This window comes from Dermacentor albipictus, chromosome 4 (assembly GCF_038994185.2).
Source record: "Dermacentor albipictus isolate Rhodes 1998 colony chromosome 4, USDA_Dalb.pri_finalv2, whole genome shotgun sequence".
Lineage (NCBI taxonomy): Eukaryota > Metazoa > Arthropoda > Arachnida > Ixodida > Ixodidae > Dermacentor > Dermacentor albipictus.
The window spans coordinates 102,649,972-102,668,014 of NC_091824.1; the positions used below are offsets into that span (position 1 = coordinate 102,649,972).

General features: G+C 44.9%; 1 long non-coding RNA gene across 1 annotated transcript in view; it reads left to right on the forward strand.

Moving 5' to 3' along the window:
- LOC135904600 (uncharacterized) overlaps positions 1–17,703 on the forward strand; it is a 498,596-nt gene extending 480,893 nt beyond the window's left edge. Inside the window, exon 3 of the long non-coding RNA XR_010565165.1 lies at positions 17,605–17,703. This is a non-coding gene — a long non-coding RNA (uncharacterized lncRNA). The remainder of the gene's footprint in view (positions 1–17,604) is intronic.
- The last annotated feature ends 340 nt before the right edge of the window (positions 17,704–18,043 follow it).

Below are 18,043 nucleotides of genomic sequence, written 5' to 3' on the forward strand. Positions count from 1 at the left end.
GCGAAAGCAGCGGTCAGAACGAAATGTTATTCGTTCTGCTTTTAGTTTTTTTGACTGAAAGAAGTTCCGTTGCGTTTCTGCCCCGGAACGACAAAATAAATCACCCGCGACAGCTCACAACGGTTTTGGCTCCATGCAAAACTTTTAGAAGCAAGCTAACGATAAAAACACAGTATTTATTTTTCTCCGTAAATGAATTAACAATTCTGAGATCATGCTCAGTACTTTGAGTCAAGGCACTGAACAAAATGAACTTGAACGAGCATAAACGAACGGTAAAACTTCGGTAAGAAAACGCTGTAGCGGCAGAAAACTAAACGATAAGCTCCTCAGCGCGCAAGCCCTGGGTTTTGTTATGATGCCGTCCTGCTGGTGCGCCGAGCAGGAGGCTTAGATTAGTGGAGCACTCGACCGGCTATTGCTCACACTATCCATGCCTGAGACACGCGCCAATGCGGATCCCTGAGATACGCGCTGATGCTGACGTTGCCTGAAATCCGTTGTTTCGGATCTCCGGCTTTTCCCTTTAACCGAAAACTGATCAAGAATATTTCGGTTTAACACCGAAACAAAACAATAAATAACGTTTGCGTTGCCTTTTCGTTACGGTCTGAAATGTCGTTTACTTTCCTTATTTTTTTGGTTTTGTTCCGTTCCGACAAGCTGCACGAAAAGCCGTAGGGTGACGGGAGGGAAGGGGGTGGGAAAGGCGTCAGCGCAGTGCTCCGGCAACAACTGCGCATTAGCGAGTTGTTGCCGCTAAAGCGAGTAAGCAGTGCTGGATGGAGGGGGGGGGGTGGCATCGACTCCGCCAACAAGTGCGTACTTTGCACGGCCGCGCGCGGTCGCGCGTGCCATATCTTGAAAGAGATTTGCATACAGCTCACACCTTTGTGCGCGCTGTGTTCTGGCCACTCTTGCGTTGAAGCGATAGACAGCAGGAAAGTCTCTTCGCTCGCTGCTGCTGCCGTGCTTGCTCACGCCAGCGTGTGACGGTATGTGTCTGCATTCATCGACTGTAATGTGTTCATGTTTGCTTACGCATGCTGACACCATGCTTGTTCATTCAGTTTGTGAGCGAATGTTTCTAAGTTTATACGGCCGATAAAACTACTTTCCTTATTTTGTATAGCTGTGTGCTAAGTTGCTATCGCAATTGGTGTTGCGCCTTACGGGCGAAACTCCGACATTCTTTAGTTAGATGACGATGACGCAATTTACGTGCCGTTTTTTGCCACGCCTATCTGGTGAGGTGCTGTCGCGCAGTGAGCCATGTAAGGCTCTCGCTTTAATAAATGTTTAACCAATTGGCTTTACCAGTAGACTGCGGAAATCTGTCTACGGATAGAATGTTTCCAATAAAACAGTGCTGCATTAAAAACACCTTACGAACTTGTTCAAGCGGCTGAGGTTCGATATGTTCTCAGTGCCTCCTGGGATGGAGAGAAAAAGGCGGCAACAGGAACGCAGGCTGCTGATATTAACGCACATGGACATGCGCTTTCGCCAGGATGATTTTGAGGTTTCCCGCAAAATAGGGGTTAATGGCGAGGAATCGTCTATTTGTTAAGGTATGCAATGCTATTAATTCGCCCGTTTTAGGAGTCGTATGAAAGTTGTTTGTCAAACAAATTTAGAAAGTATCTCCAGATTTCCTCTACACGTTCTAAACGTTCTTGCATCTCTTCTTCCGTTAGAACAGGGCAGCCGTTGCCTGTCCCTGGCTACGGTGGCTGTTGCGGTGCATCTCGTGGAAGCAACGCTCGCCTTCCTTGGGCGAGGCATGCTTGCAGTCGTCGCGAAGAATGGCGAGCGGTGGCCGGTGTCCAATCACTGCACCAATGAACGCGCGCGCCTCCGTGACACGTACGCGCGAGCTGCATCTCTAGCGTGTGAAGGGGGCGGAGTTTCGGATTTATTTGCAGGTGATGTGGCCTTCGTGTCCTGAGAACCCAGGGCCCCCAAACTATTGCATGATCACGTGGCTTGCCTCAATTGAGCCTTTACTACATGCACAGCAGACATTCGCTATTTTCCAACTCCTGACTTAGTTTTATGCCTTCCTCACAAAACCGAGAAATTGGGTTTATTCTAAATTTTCTTAATTATATGCTGCATGTAGCCTCATAATGTTTCAGTAATACAGGTATTTCAGGCTCTGCTTTAATAATGTAGCATTATTTTGCCGTAGTTCTAAGCGAGAATGTGATTTCTCAGGGTGAAACAATTTAAAATGACCTTTCGTCACCTTGCTGAGAGCTTGCTATATAATGTTTCGCATTAAGCTATCCTGGCGCTACGGTGTCTAAAGAATGGCACCAATTTCGTAAGCTACATACTATTGATACAACATTCGTAAAAAAATGCAGAAGGGATAAATCTATATTTGACTAAAACCTAGTTGTTTTTGGGTCGCTGAAGGGGTGTCAAGGAGGGCTGAATCTAGGACACCAGTGAACAGAGCATTTCCTATGACCGTGTCTCCAAATTTTCTGCGCTTAATGAATACAGACGTTTGTTTGATGTTTTGCGCCTACTCTGCGTTGTACGTTATATGACCTCTTCCGCTTCCAGTTTACTTGCTGAAACATCTACGTAAGAATCAAAATGCCGTTCACCGAACAATTCTTAATATTCCCACCGAAAGTAAGGAGCGTGATCAAATTTTTAGAGTAGATACACTGGGTAAAATAGGCTGTGGAAAGGTTAAGTCTCGTTTTACTAAAATTACACTGCCTTTGAAAGGTGTAAAGATTTACCACGTTTGTAGAAATGTTTAGGCCGAAAATGGGGACACTTTCTTTTCCAATTTACACTTCCTAAAATTAATTTATCACATTATATTTACTAGTTTTTCCCGTGTAGCTTATTAGGAATCTTGCTTTGTTTGTGTCAAAATTCAGGTCCAGCATTTTAGATACAAGTAGAACAATCTCCACTGCATATGCGTGCTGACATTCGTCATCGTCACTTTCATCTTTCTTAATCTTCATTGTTCCTTATCTCATTTACATCTTAACATTGAACACAATAATAACGTTCATCTGAAAACGTGGTGTAACTTTTCATTGCTTCGACAACACTGTCCTCTATCAGTTCACTGTCACCGAAAACTTTTCCATTGACATTTCTCAATCTTGTGTTCGTACCGAGAAACATGCAACAGCCGACGAGGTAGTTCGCCACCATCGTTTGTCTAACGTTTTTGAACGTACAAAAAAAAATGCTGTAAATGCTCGAGGGCGTTACATTAGGCCTCCAAATAACTGAAGCAACGTGACGCATCCATCTTTTTTGAAACATTACTACAGCGCCGAGAAGGTTAAAAAAAAAACGAGGAGTAGAGGAAAGGCAAACTATAAAATCAGAGCTAAATTCTGGGGTTTTACGTGCAGGCAATGCGCGGTACATGCGTCTGTTTTTTGTTGTTGTTGTTTTTTTTAAATTTTTTTAATTCCCCACCATTGAAGCGTGGCCACCGCGTCCAGGAATAGGACTCACAATGGCGTGTTTAGCAGCGCAATGCCATAGGCACTAAGCCACCACCTCAGGTAAGAAAAAAAAGATGTCTGTGATGAGGATAAGCGCTGAAAAAAAATTTCGGATATCCTGTATTCTAGGCGTGATCAGTAAACTTAAGTACCTCTTAAAATATTGCGAAATCGGCTGTGCATTCGCTGCTCATTTAACAAATATATTTATTTAATGGAATTACTTGAAACAGGTAAAGCCCCTTCTCGATGCAAAACTTGCTAAAAGTGGAATTATCTTTGCGACGACGAGCACGTTCCTCAAAGTTTGGGCCAGCTTGAGGTACCGTCATTGTTTAGGGCCAGTTCTTAATCTCCAAGTTACATCTCTGTTTTTTTTCTTTATCGCCAGACTTCATAGGCTCGATCAGCGGTGCTATCTATAAAATATTACCGTAGCTTTGCTCCAACCGCAGTTTCTTTCTTCTCTTGTGCGGCGTTCACGTTTCTAGCGCCGTAAGAAGACTCTCCCTACCTACGAAAATTTCAGATGCCCAGCGTGACAGCACACGCTGGTTCGATATGCCTCGAGCATTCTCCTCCTGTTCCCACCGCGTAATCCTCTGCCTTTGAGGGGATATGGGGAACGGCCCAATGGTTTCGAGAGTTTTCGGCTTCACATCGGCTGACAGAAAGAGCTCGATAGGGAAATAATATATGGCGTTGACCTGCTCGTTCCGAAACTTTCAAGACGTATCCTCTGGAACGCATGAGCTTGAAAACGTACCAGAGAATCGAGCAAACACGCCTACTTTGTTTCTCTTTGTGTCTGTAATATGGTTCGCCATGACTGCCTTACTCGCTGACTTGGGTGCGCGGTTTGCGAGCACTATAGCAGAAAGATAAAATACACGGATACTCTCATCACTTAGCACAAATACACTTGAAAGCCACCACCAGCATGTTTTCTTTCTTTTTTTACTCGTCGGAAGATGAATAAAACCGGTGGTCCATATTATCTTCTTTTTTTTTTTTTGCTGTAACATACTCATTTTTTTCCACGAGCTTTGTTTGCTCTCCTTTTTTTTTCTTATGCTTGTTTAAAAGCTCGATGTTAACATTTTGCAGCTTTATATCACTTTTCTGAAGCGAGCTGCCCGTATGTGCACCTTTTACACCGAAAATGTCCACTAATACCATTATCCTAATTTTTCGGCTAGCTCGAGAGCCAGTTTTTTCATTTTTTCACGATTTCACGCTGTCTCGTAAACCTCCAGCGAAACAGGCAACTGAATTATAAACTATATTTTTGCAGTGTTGATTAACGCTGCTGAATCATATTATAATAAGATAACGCCATTCTTTCAATGACTTATGCATGGTTGGGGATTTTTTTTTTTATGCCTGGTTACGCCAGGACAGAGAGAAACAAATTTCGCATTTTATATATATAAAGAAGTAACAATGTGTAACGTGAATGGAAACTTTAAATTTGCTTCTAGTTCGAAATTCCTCTCATTCTCGTATTATTTATTGCTTTGCCAATCGCATAACATACACGTACGCGTGATTCTCATGAAAAAGAAATAAGAAAGAAAAAGAAACACTTCCAACGTCCAGCGAGGGAGCTAATATTCAGTGAAAAAGAAAAATCACAAGAAGAAAATCCCTGTGCGTAAATTAAATGCTACTAATCTCTTGATCAGTAATGGAAGGTCAAACTCAACTTGAACATCATAGCAAGTACCAGTTACCGAGCAACCATTTTCCAACTGAAATGTCAGCGTTAAGTAATTAATAAATATTAACTGGGAGAGAGGACACTTCGCCTAAAAAATTGTTTCATTAGGTTTATTTTAGTTCTTTATTTATTTCGCAGGATGATCGGTATACTGCTTGAGGCATATTCACTGAGTATCTAGATTATATGGTATTACTTGAATTCATGGTTATTCTGCTCGAGACGGGCATATTTGATTTCATAACTGCTCAGTTTTTAGCTAACCTTATCATTAGCAGACATCGTTTTCTTTTCTACGATACAATCAATCTTCCGTATGATCTTGCGTATACTCGCTCACGTATTATTTTCATGTTTTTTTGAATGATCATGATTTAAGCACAAAAGGTCTCTCCAAATCAGCCTCTTGAGTTGTTGCCATCAGTTTTATCTACTGGCCAGACTTGCCTGCTTTTCTTGTGTCCTAATTGAGTGTCCCAATGTTTTCGCAGTTCCGAGTCCAGTGGTCCTCAGTTCAGTGTGTTTACGAAGAAAGTGAGCATAGTATGGTTCGAAAATTGCCCTATAAATTACCGCTTGATGTCATTGACCTAAGATTCTGGATAAGTGCTATGATTGTATTGAGACCGTGTTACATTTTCAGTAACGTTATTTGCCCATTCTGGTGATGAACTATTTTAACTTCTGTAATGACATCTAGAAGTTTAAAGCTATTTCCGATAAATTCAATTCCATGTTGGCCATTCGGGATTATCCAGAGCCACGTATCTAAAGCCACACCAGCACTGGTAATTATAACCCGAGTGTGTATAATAAGACGCATAACTGAAAACATGGTGTGTATATTTCATAAAATAGGAGCTTATATCTTCTGGATCATCCATCGAGAGGCATAAAATCGCTGTGAGGTCATTCGTCACGAATAATAGCTTCGAGGAGGATTTCGAGAATGAAGGAAGAAAACTGAAAACATAAATAAAGAAGTAAGAAAGACGTACATTCTATACAAAAAATTACCGACGATTACGTTACTTCCTAATGCGAAATTTGAGCGCAGCAAATAAGCTGTTTCACCTTTTCGATAGATTGAGGCAAAGAAATCGAGCAACACATGTATGCGCTATCACAGAATTTTTTTTTTATTTTTCACACGTATTCCTTTAACAAAGACTCCATTAACAGTTCTTGACAGTCATGAAGGAAGCTTTGTGGTCGGAGAAATAGACTGATATATGTTCGACTTGGTACACCAATGCTTGATTCTCAAAGACGAGATCTATACAAGTGCCTCGCGAGGTTGTCACAGCCGTGGGACGCGTTACCAGCGAGAGGAACGGGATGTTCTCCCGCATAAGTGTTAGGAAATTGCTGTTTGTCTTTATGTCAACATTAAAGTCCCCCACTACTAACATCGGTGTGGATCGATGGACGGTTAATGCGAGTTGCAGGAAGTGCACGACGTCTTTCGTGAGTGCGGTAGCGGACTCACGAAAGCGGTATCAGTCGGTCGCTGCTAGCGCTGGGGGGATGAAAGGGGGGCGGAGCTGGTTGCGAGGCCGACGACAACGCGAAACCCAGGAACGGACGCCAAAGAGCCATTTGTGTAGCCAGCCCTCCTCCACAGTCTCTCCTCCTCCCTTCCATCATCCTCCCTCGCCCGGAGAGCCAACAGCGCGCATGCGCGGCGGCGGAGCAGCGGCGCATGCGCGGCGGCGGAGCGCGGCGGCGGAGGCGAGCTGGTTACGAGGCCGACGACAACGCCGACAACGCCGACGCCGACGACGACGCCGACGACGACGCGAAACCCAGGAACGGACGCCAAAGAGCTGCGCTCTAATAAGTAAAATATATTCTTCTGGTTGACAATGTAGCCACAGAGAAGGAACGGCAAAGAAACAGAGATGCACATTCGGCTCAGCTATGTCGTTATTACACTTTCTTTCTTGGATTGTGAGGGCTTTATATATCTATGAGATAGAAAGCGTGTGACTCTATCCGAACTCGAATGTGATGGATGGGTGGGGCTCTCCAGTGATACAGTCCTCTGTGCATTACGAGAAACTTCGATAGTGCCCGCTTTCAACCATCGGATTTTCCTTGTATACCGATGTGGTCGACAGCTTTTTTTTGTTTAGGCAATGCTATTTTCTTGTTCTGTCTTTCTTTTTCTTCACGGGAATAACTTCAAAGGAATAACTTTCACTGCAGCCCGAGTGGCGGGTCTTTCCTTCACGGAAGGGGATGCGCTCAAACTCTAAATAACCCTTACTCTATCTTTATTTGCATTGCTGTGATCCCTGCTGTCATGAGGAAGTCAGAATAGATGACTTTGTATCATTGAAATGCGCCATTCGGTGGTAAAATGTGTGGACGGTGACCGTTTGGCTTACACTTATTTAAACGATAGGCCAATGAGCGCCACAACTAACAAGACACTGTCATTATATTGTCCATTCAAAAGGACTCTTGCCACTTGATAGTACTGGAGCTTTTAAAGTCGGTAAATGCAAGTGAAAGACAGGAGTGGCCTCATAATTTAGACTGTATTTCTTGTGCATGCTTATTTTATCTCTGTTATGCACTCTTACTTTGCTCTCCCATACAAATCACATGCGAAAGAGCATCTAAGCATATCACGTTACCTCAAGCGTTAAGAAAGTAACATTAAAAAAATAAAACGAAGGCAATAGTTTCCTAATCCAACTGATTGCTCCAGTATCTCCTCAGAGTTAAATACAGCAACGTGGGAGTGCGTTTAATGATAACTGCAGAGCAAAAATGCAACAAGTTGCTGCTTCAGGCTTGCGAAATTCTTTCTGGCACGTGCCTCCTTCGCCGACGTCGGCGGTTGAACTGCGCTCCCTGAATTGACGTCGGGATCACCACCGAGACAGGCTTCAGCTATGAATCACAAGCCAGTGTCTGTCGCGTCCCATGGTCCACGTCGAAATTTCTGCGCTTTATCTTCTAGAGAGCGCGGTACGCAGCGCCGGCACGTGCCAACACTGAGCCTTACGCTCACAGGCGGCGGACGAAGATGGAATGGAGCGCCTTCGGGACGATCTGCTTTCAGTGCCGGGAAAACGTCACAGCTCCTGCGGCGGGTCATCCGCACTGAATTACGGAAGGCACGCGCTGTGCCGATGCCTCTTCTTCGCCGCGCGGTCGCCTCCTTCCCTCTTCACCACTCCTTCCCGCCCCTCCTCCTCGCGTCCTCCTCCACTGCCGAGCACGTTCTCGCTTACACCCGTGGCAACGCGCGAATGCAGCGAAGCCCCGGCTACTGCATGCCACGCAGCCCGGGGCTGGAGCGTGCGCGGACGTCAGACAAGCATCTGAATTTCAAATGAGCTCGCCTTGTCTTTCGAATTCTGTGCCCAGATCCTCCGCGAGGGTTACTGGCTGGCTGCTTGGCTAGGTGGGCGCGTTTGCTGTGTTGTTCTTCGCGGTGGCGGCCCAGAGAGAACCGCTCACACTCAGAATTGAAAACAACTCGGGTTCGCTTTCTATTCATTTTCAAAGCCTGTTCGCCCGCCCTCCCTCGCCTTCTCTCCCGCGTTTCTAATGCCAAAGAGAAACGCCGCCGCCGTCACCATTTCGGCGGCTTCCGAAGCGGCTCCCGTTCGAAAAGAGTTTACTTGTTGCTGCTCCACGGATGTCTATGCGCGTCGTTTTGCTTTTTTGTTTTTAGGTAAAGTACGAAGTCGATATACGTGGCTTACTTGAATTCCGTGTCCTTAGCCAAACTAGAGGCGCATGCAGCGAGGAGTATTCCTTTCTTTCTATGTATATATGCACTACTCTATTTTGTGGAAATGAAATAAAGAAAAAAAAAAGAAAGCTTCATACTGGGTGATAGGAGCGGTGCGCTGGTCGCCAGAAACTTCCACCCTTTAGAAGTTACTTTCGAGGTACAGCGTCTCTTCAGCGCTGCCATTGGCGCAGTTGTCAACTCTTGTCAAGAAAACTGAGAAAAATCAGGGAACCTTGATTTTAAATAGTGAACTGAACACGTATTAAGAAATCTATGCACAGCAATGCAGTCAAATTAAGAGGGTAACTCGAAGGGAAGAAGAGTGAGTTTAGATGCATAATTTAATAAAAAGCTGTGGATGTTTGCGTGGCTGACAAGCCCGGCATGCTACTATGGCGTTTGGTTGAGATACATGACAGCCTAAATTGCCACGAAATGCAGATGCGGAAGGTACACCAACCGACATGCAAATTCACGCTAAATATATTCGCCAAGTCTCGTTAGGCTCTGTGAATGAATACTGCGAAGGCCTGCTTTTCTATAGCACTACGTGCATGTGGCGTTTCTCCGTGTGTCAATAATCTGCCACAGTCGGAAGCTCCAGTGGTTGCAGACGAGCAGCGAATGCACTTGCTTAGAGTGTTGTTCCCCAAGAAGTCGTGTTATCAAGTAGGCTTATTCAACGCGGGTGATTCCCGGTATAACTACGTACAAACCTTTGTTAAAGCCAACCAGACTCTTGACTGCATGGTTAAAATCCCTGTCTTCCTTATAACCCTCTCTCCATCTTGTTAAAGATCTTGATCTTCTACCGGAAATAACTGCACGGGATGCGAACGGTTGGCGTTGAACAATTGTTATGGAGAGAGCGCGGAAAGGGCGTTGATCTGCGGAAGACCTTCAAACTGACTGCTAACGATAACGACGGTGGCGTTGGAGAGAGTGAGCACTTCTAAACATATAAGCTTTGTTTTTATTACGACGTATTGACGCTCAGCTTGTGAACAAGCAAAAAATTGGAACGAAAACCTTTTCCAAACATTTTGTTGAAAATATTGTTATGCTGATAATTTTCTTCTTTTTCTCACTTCAAGCTACACACGTCTGCCGAATTACTTGCAGAGTTGTCTTTGCTCTTGGATCGGTGAAGGACATCTTGAACACGTGGAGAAATGAAATCAAAACGTTTCTTTCAGTGATGCCGCAGCTCTCAGGTCTTATGCAACTAAGACTCCGACATATCCGTCTTGGGTAAGAGACCTCTGTACAGCAGTATTAATTCGCCGAAGTCATATACAAACCAGCCACACGCGAAGCGTGCGCGAGAAGCGCGGGATGTAGGAGGTTACGATAGGCCAGTCCTTGCGTCAGTCACACGACATCATAATTAAAAAAAAGACATTTTCATCCAGTTCTGTTCGGTATCAGTAATTTTGGTATCAGTAGTTATTTGGAGCATCCAAAATATCACCGCGGTTAACTATTTAATGTACCGAATTGCACCTTATTGCGAAAAAAGACATATTGGCAAATCGAATGCAAATATATATTTGCTCCATTCTTGTAGTAAAATGAGATAGGCATTGTTTCAAGAATCGCTTCATCCCAGTTTCATAGTAATGCAGAAACATTTTAAGCCAGTCGTTCTATTTATATGTGCTTGTAGCGTAGGAGACTGATAGGTAGAATTGAAGAATGATTTACCGTTACTTTGGAGCTCGCCGTTTACATGAATGAGTCATCGACATGACTTTGTCTATAACGCGGTAGCGTCCAACCTTATAATAACAAACATGAAAAACATCTTCACTTAAGAAGACTGCGCAAAAACAAAGGAAAGAAAGATAAGAACAGACAAATACAAGAGAGCCTGTTTCTTGCGTGCTTGTCTGTTTTTTCACGCAAATTTTTAGTTTTCTAAGGATGTTGATCCAACTAGACCAGAAATAAGTTACAGTCACACACTTCACCATATAATGCACAAAACCACTATTCCCCCCCCCCCCCAATAGAAAAAATTATCATTGTGATGTTGAAGCCTGAAAGCATGGCTCCTCACCGTTGTGACCAAGAAGCAGGGTGTAGATGTAGACGGGGTGCTGTTTACAAGGAGCAGCCCCCTCTTGAACGCAGGGTGCTAATCTCTGTCTTTATCACAATGAACGACACGTGGCGAACTTGAAATAGCCTTCTGCCGCTATACATATAAAAAACATTGCACCATATGGGGCTTATCCTGTCCTCCAACAACAATGATAACATGTTTTGCACGCGTCTCCTTTCTCACACACTCAGCGCTCCCCAATTTTCTTTTCAAGAACGCTACGACACGTTGATATGCGCGTGTCTTACATACAGTGCACCAGGCGTGCTACGCTATTAGGCCGCACATATAACACATATTATTTCAGTACAACATATGCCAAGGGCGCAAGATGCCTGCCGTATCATGGCGAAACAGTGTCGGTCTTAACGCATAAAAGTCGAGCTCTCAAAATAAAAAAAAAGAAGAAATGTACACAATAAACGTCGATGTTCTCGTTTCTTGCAGCGTCGATTATTGTCGATTATTATTATTCGATTATTATTCATTATTGTCGGTTTTTCACAAGTTAACTCATCTTGCTCAATCCTCAAATCACATGGGCTGGTCCTGTAGGCCTATGCAACCTTAGTTCCTATGCATCAGTCGTATAATTGGCTTCTAGTCCGTGTATCTTATGTTTATAGCTATCAAACAATTGCGATGCGACTGAGAGAAGCCCAACGAGCACGGTTGCGTTCAATTCCGCAGCCATGCGATGCTGTTTGCGCGCACTGTAAGCCTCAAACTGAAAGCAAGGTAACAGCCTTGCTTCTTCGAAGGCGAAACGAACACGTGGATTCAGACAAAGCCGCATCGCGAATCTCCAATGGGGAATCTTCACAAAACCCATGACTAAAAAATAAAAAAATAAAAGGGGAATCACCGGCGTTCCGGCTTCAGGAATAAAAACACTCGTTGTCGCGAAGACATTTAAACTCTCTGAGCGTTGCATTTGTTTTAAGTCATTTTCACCGGAATGCGAAGAGGCGGCGAGATTCTAAAATACGACGAGAAATGGCGAGGTCCAGAGGCGCCTCTTCAGAATTCTTTCGCGGAGACGACCTCCCCCTCGACACGGTGAACAACGACGAGATGAGGAATTCTCGGAAGAAAAATTTGCGTCGTCACACAGTGCTCGGCTTGCGGAAGGGTTTGGCGTTTGTACGCGCCCGCTTTTCGCCCACCTTCCTTTCTCTCCGCCCCGTATTTCCTACAACGTCCCTCTGCCCTCATTTCATCCGCATTGTTGGCTTTTACATATATGCATATATTTTTCGTTCTTTCTTTCTTTAGCTGCCTAAGTTGTCGTACGTGCACACTACTGTTGGCGGAACGACCAAAGTAATATCCACGACGACGGCAAACTTAACGGACGGGGCGACGTCGGAGGGACCCTAAGGCTTGCGCAGCATCTGCTCCGAGGCAGAGCTGCCGCAGCTCCGAACGCTTTGCATAAGAATACTCCTTTGCGTAGGAGGACGAACCGGAAGAGGGGTTCCGGGGGAAAGGCGGTGTGGGTTGATGAGAGGAGGCAGGGGGGTTCGAATTGCAAATGGAGTATGGTCGGCCAGGCCGTGTTTCCTGGAGACTCATATTGTCTTCGCCGAGCGCCCACAATGGAACGCAGTTGCGTCAGGAAACCTAAATCGATGCGCCCGCGCCGCAGTACGCAGTGGGACGTCTCATCTCCTTGGTTTGTCCTAGTCCTATGGGCACTTGGACGTGGTAGGTAATTCGCCGAACTAAGCGTAAATGCGCGACTAGGGGAGTTCCTTCGGTATACGTTTGGCTAGCGTTCTCTCCTAGTTAGGCAAATTTTACTTTTCGGGCATGCCGTTCTCGCTTAGCGTTAGTTGTCATTTTACGGGGAAACTTTGATAGAACAAAGGTTAGGTACTTGGAATGCGCCCCAGCAGACCTGTTGCGCAACGCTTCTCCGGCCCTAATTATTTTGCAGTAATCGCCAAATAGCAAGATTACACGAGAGTAATTTCGGCACAATTAATTGTGCCGGAAGCTTATCGCCCAGGTGTTGAGTCTCTGTTGGCGCCATTAAACTCCGTCGTCTGAAGCTTAGGATCGGACGAAGCACTTGGTCCTATTTCACCTCTGAAGGAAAGCCACGCTATCTATAGTGTCTCCTCACAGTTAAACTGCTTTGCTCTGTTAATGTGAATTCCAAGCTAATTTGAAAACAAAAGTTCCTTCTTACGGGCTAAATCATTATCTCGTGTAAGTGTTAATATTATGGCCTCCTTTATTTTTGCGATAATAGCCGCCAAGATTTGCCCAATTACGAGTACGACAAAAATACAAGTCTGGTAGCATCTCCACGGCATAATCAGCCATTTTAAGCACGGTGGTCCGGCTCCACTTGTCAGGTATCATCATAGAATATGCGCCGAAAAGAATCAGCCCTCCATTACAGCGTACTGCAGTATTCCTGAATGGTATCCCCTTTCTTAACGAGCGTGAGTAGTATATCGTCCAAGATTACCTCATTTGTCCATCAGAAGCACCATTGTAAAAAGTGGCACTTTACTTTTTTACACGTATTAGAAGGGACCTGCCTAAAGTAAAAGTGCCAGCGGCGCTGTCACACTTTGCGCGCAGGGAGTTTATTGTCATTAGCATATCTGCAAGGCTATGACGGCATTGGACCACTTCTAAAGAAATTTTAAGTAAGAGGGCAGAATAGGCTAAAGCTATCTTCTTGTCAACGTCTTTCATAACTTGGCTCCATATAACCTATCAGCGAAAAAGAAATGACAAGAATACGTACGCCTTTTTCGGTAATTGCTAGGTTTCCGGAAGCTACACAACCTAACAATATTATTTCCAATACTTTTTATTGCGTTCGACACTTGTGGGGCCGAAGAAACAATCGAGCAGCTGTTGCGCACTTGCCCTGAATACGACGTCCAGAGCATCTCTTTACACACCGCACTAAGACGAATGGAATTTAAGACATTTTTGGAAGCAACAATTCTTTGATCTTGACCGCATGCATGAATGGTTCAGAAAGCTATTCGTGCGACCATACTCTTTGAAGAACGCCTGGCTGAGTGATCGATTGTACTCGTTCAGTGCGTCCTACTGTGTGCACGCAGTTTTCGCTCTCTCCCTCTTTTCCTCGTTCCCTTCCCGCTTTTTCTTACCGCCATTGTAGACTAGCAAACCTAATGCACGGCTGGTTCACCTCCCTACCTTCCCTCTTCTTGCTTTCTATATCTCGTAGAGTTCCTATGCACAAAGAGAAAAAGCTTCGACATTTTAGAATGCAATAACGGAAATGTTGTGTTGATCTCGTCCTATTTATTAACACAGGAATTTGTGCAATGTTGTGTCGACATGACAAACGAAGCATTTTGAAAGATTTCTTTGGCTATTTGCGAAAGTATATATTTTCTTTCTTGGTTACCGCCATCTTCGAAACGTTGTGGTAGGTTTCCTTCAATATATATTGTTAAATTTTACGGTGCTCTTCTTATCAACAAATTCAATTTTTACATGGAACGAAAATCGTGATTTCGTACATATTAGCGACAATGGCCGTGAATTCAACCCCATGTTACTCTTATTATATAAAGAATCTTTCTTGGCAGTCGAATATCGTGGTACGAATGAATTCTGGCTCGCTTTTGCGTATGCGAGCGTCAGACTTACAATTTCTCTCGGGGAAAGCATGGCTTCTATGTTCCTTGTACATGATACCTTACGTGAGTGTCAGAAAAATTTGGATATCCATTTTACAAAGAAGCCTTTTATTTGACTGTCTGTCTTTTCATAGTGCCTCTTAACAGGGTGCTCTCCAAAGCAATGTTAAGACAATCCCGATCACAAAATTATGCATATTTGCAAATAGAGCAACGTAATACGGGAAAAATTAGGTTTTAGCTATTTCGGCTTTTCATGCGAAGCCTTCTTTGTCCCATTTCCCGGTACTTTCCGGTAGGTAGGTAGGCATGCTACTGTCCTGCATGGGTTTGGGCCTCCAGAATAAAAATAAATTTCCCCATGCTGGGACCGAAACGCGATCCTCCTGCGCGAAAGCATATTGCTCCAACCATTAAGCCACATTCGCTTTCTATTTTCATAGTGAAGCTGTTTATGGCTAGGATCTAGCGGGTCGTGTCCGCGCGTATGTGAACAAATTTTCCTACGTGGGCCGAACCCGAACATAGTGAAATACAGGGCCGAGCCGCGGCGGAGGTGAAAGAGGCATTAAGGGGCCACGTACGCAACTTCGCCGGTCATCCTTCTTCAAAAAGTGGAAGGGCACTGAGTTTTTGCGGCATTATTTGGGAATCAGTACACTATTGCACGTTAATTCTGGAAGCTGATATTTCCCTGGGAAATTTCGCAATTTACACTTCAAGGAAAACTTCCTGTTGATCCGTATGTTTTGAATGTGATTTGTTTCCGTAGCGGGAATACCATATAACCTACTCGAGGTTCTGGGCCTCCACAGTGTATGACAGATGGGAATGGAATTCCGCCATGCGGATGTGCACGTCCGGTCAATGAATCAAAATTTAGGAGCAAGCGTGAGATATGTTAAATACAATTTACCACGCGCTACCTTCGCCTTTGCCACGCGCTACCTCCGCGTTCCTCCGTATATGACGCGTGAGATTGAGCTGGGATCGTCAGTTCCCCTTGCGCCCGGTCGCGAAATGTGCAGTTGCTGCCTGAGCACAACGGTCTTGGCTTATATTTTGCGTGCGCCATATTGATCCGCGATTGCCGGCTTCGCTCGCGTGTTTTCCCTCGCACATACAGCATACGATGCGCGGTGACGACATTATCGCTATAAAATGTTTTTATTGCTGTCGCAATAAAAAAAAAACACTATTCCACCAGCCTTGTATCGCTAACCCCCAAAGAGAGGACATCAACCCCCGAACGCCGGGAACAGTGAGTTCCGCTCGTTACAACGAAACAAAGGGAGTATCGGGGCCTCCTAGAAAGTTCATCTCGCTTTATCAACACAAATCCACCACAAATCACACCCACTGTTACGCTCTCTATACCGCCCACGTATCAAGAAGTGAATGGCCTAACTCTAGAATCAATGTGTCAATGCTCGGATGACGGCGTCTGCACCGACTATGCACGAATGTTCGAAATTGATCGTTTCGAGACATTTCACAGAGGAAGTCAGTGACTAGTGATAATACGCCTTTTCTACCAGTCATTATAGAGTACAGATAATCTACGCTCCAAGTCTTGTGCGCAGCAAGAACGTGTGCCACGCAAGCACACCCGCTAGCGATTAAGCAGAAAATAAATTTTCAGATAGCGGCCGCAGCGAGAAGCTTTACAGAGTCAGAAACGTGACAAGCCGCCGCTTCACAGTGATTGCAATATGAAAACAAGAAAGTGATTCCCAAATAAAGAACGGAGAGCAAAGCATGCTGATCATGATTTAATTCATAAGGGGAATGTTTGGACAACTTGGTGTACATTTCTAGTCTTGCCTTTAGTACAAACACCTATACGCCGTTCACGCTGTTTGAACAAGGCCTATTGAGCGTCGAAAGTGCTTATATGTCCCTTGACGCTGTTACGAAAGCTTAATGTCGTCCACACAATCACTGTCTACGATATACGCCGTAACAGAGGTTTGCTGAGCCGCACTGGGCGTCTTGCACATCCATTGTAAACACGGAGGCCTCGGGGGCAGCTGAGGCAAGCAATGGAAGCGTCACCACGTGATCAAGAATGGCGGTGCCCACTAGATCACCGTGAAGACGGTCGATACGACTTTCGTGATGTCACATGTTTATTATATGGTGGTATCAAAACTGGCAGATAATTTTTTTATCTTTCTTCACCTCGGTATCTGTGAAACGTTTGTGAAGTGCCTGCGAACACAAGAATACCATTCTCTACATTATATACGTCAAGCTACGAAAAATTGGACATATTATTTTCCCATCCTTTCTTCTTCGGATGCAAATGACCAACCCGCCTTTTGTTGTAAACTTCTAATTCGTTCAAATGTTTCCTCACCTTCACCATCTCTCACTAAACTAACAATTCATGGTAGTGGAGAAGTCGCCCACATACTTTACTTGTTGCCAGCATTTCCTATCCATAAGAAACAAAGTCATTAGCCAAATCAACCGCGTTACGTACTTTCGGTACCTTCATTTATAATCCTAGCCAGGCACGTTAAGACAATGAAGTCAGGGCATCGTAACTATATCGTACAGATTCACCCAAAAGCAGCAAGCTATCCAGGGAGCGAAGTCAATTCAGCGGTCCTGAGCGCACGTAGAACAGCTCCTCACCAAAGAGACTCTCTGGATTGAGAAGATCAAGATGTCCTCTTCTGTCCTTAGAGGACGCGCGCACTATTGTTCGAGTCTACTGGGAAAACGCGGTGGCTTCCTTTCCACCCACGCTTCGCGTCGTGCCTTCTACTTCTCCTCAGCTTTTTTCTTCCTCTCTCTCGCTCGCATTCTCGCTACTTGACGACGCTGATGACAGCATTCAGTTCTTCCTTTCTCTTCTCTCCCCATTTCCCCATTGTCCTTTGTTCCCGCAGGACTGACGACCCCGGTGCCTGCGGCTTCGTCGGCGCCCGCCGCAGCCGCCACAAAGGAGGAGCCACCCCACGCCTACCGGAGCAGGCACACAAAGAAAGGTACAGTCGTCTTCCCATCCAGCTTTCGTTTTGCGTGCAGCGTTATCGAGCCGGGTGAGAGCGAAAAAAAAATGACGTCTCCAACCCCTTCGTCGCCGAACCACAGTGGAAATCCGCAGCAACTTCACGTGTACGCTGTGTGCTTCAGCATTCAGAGTGGTTTAAAAGGCGACTGAACAGATTGCGCAATTCAGAGGGATGTTGCTTCGTTTCGCAAACGGGCAACGAAAAAGTTGAAGTCTTTCGAACGTTTTTTCTCCTTTATTTTATCGGTCGCTGGGAGACAGTAATTTTGGATTAAAATTATGAAATCGCTGTTCTCCCTCTCGTAATCCGGCTG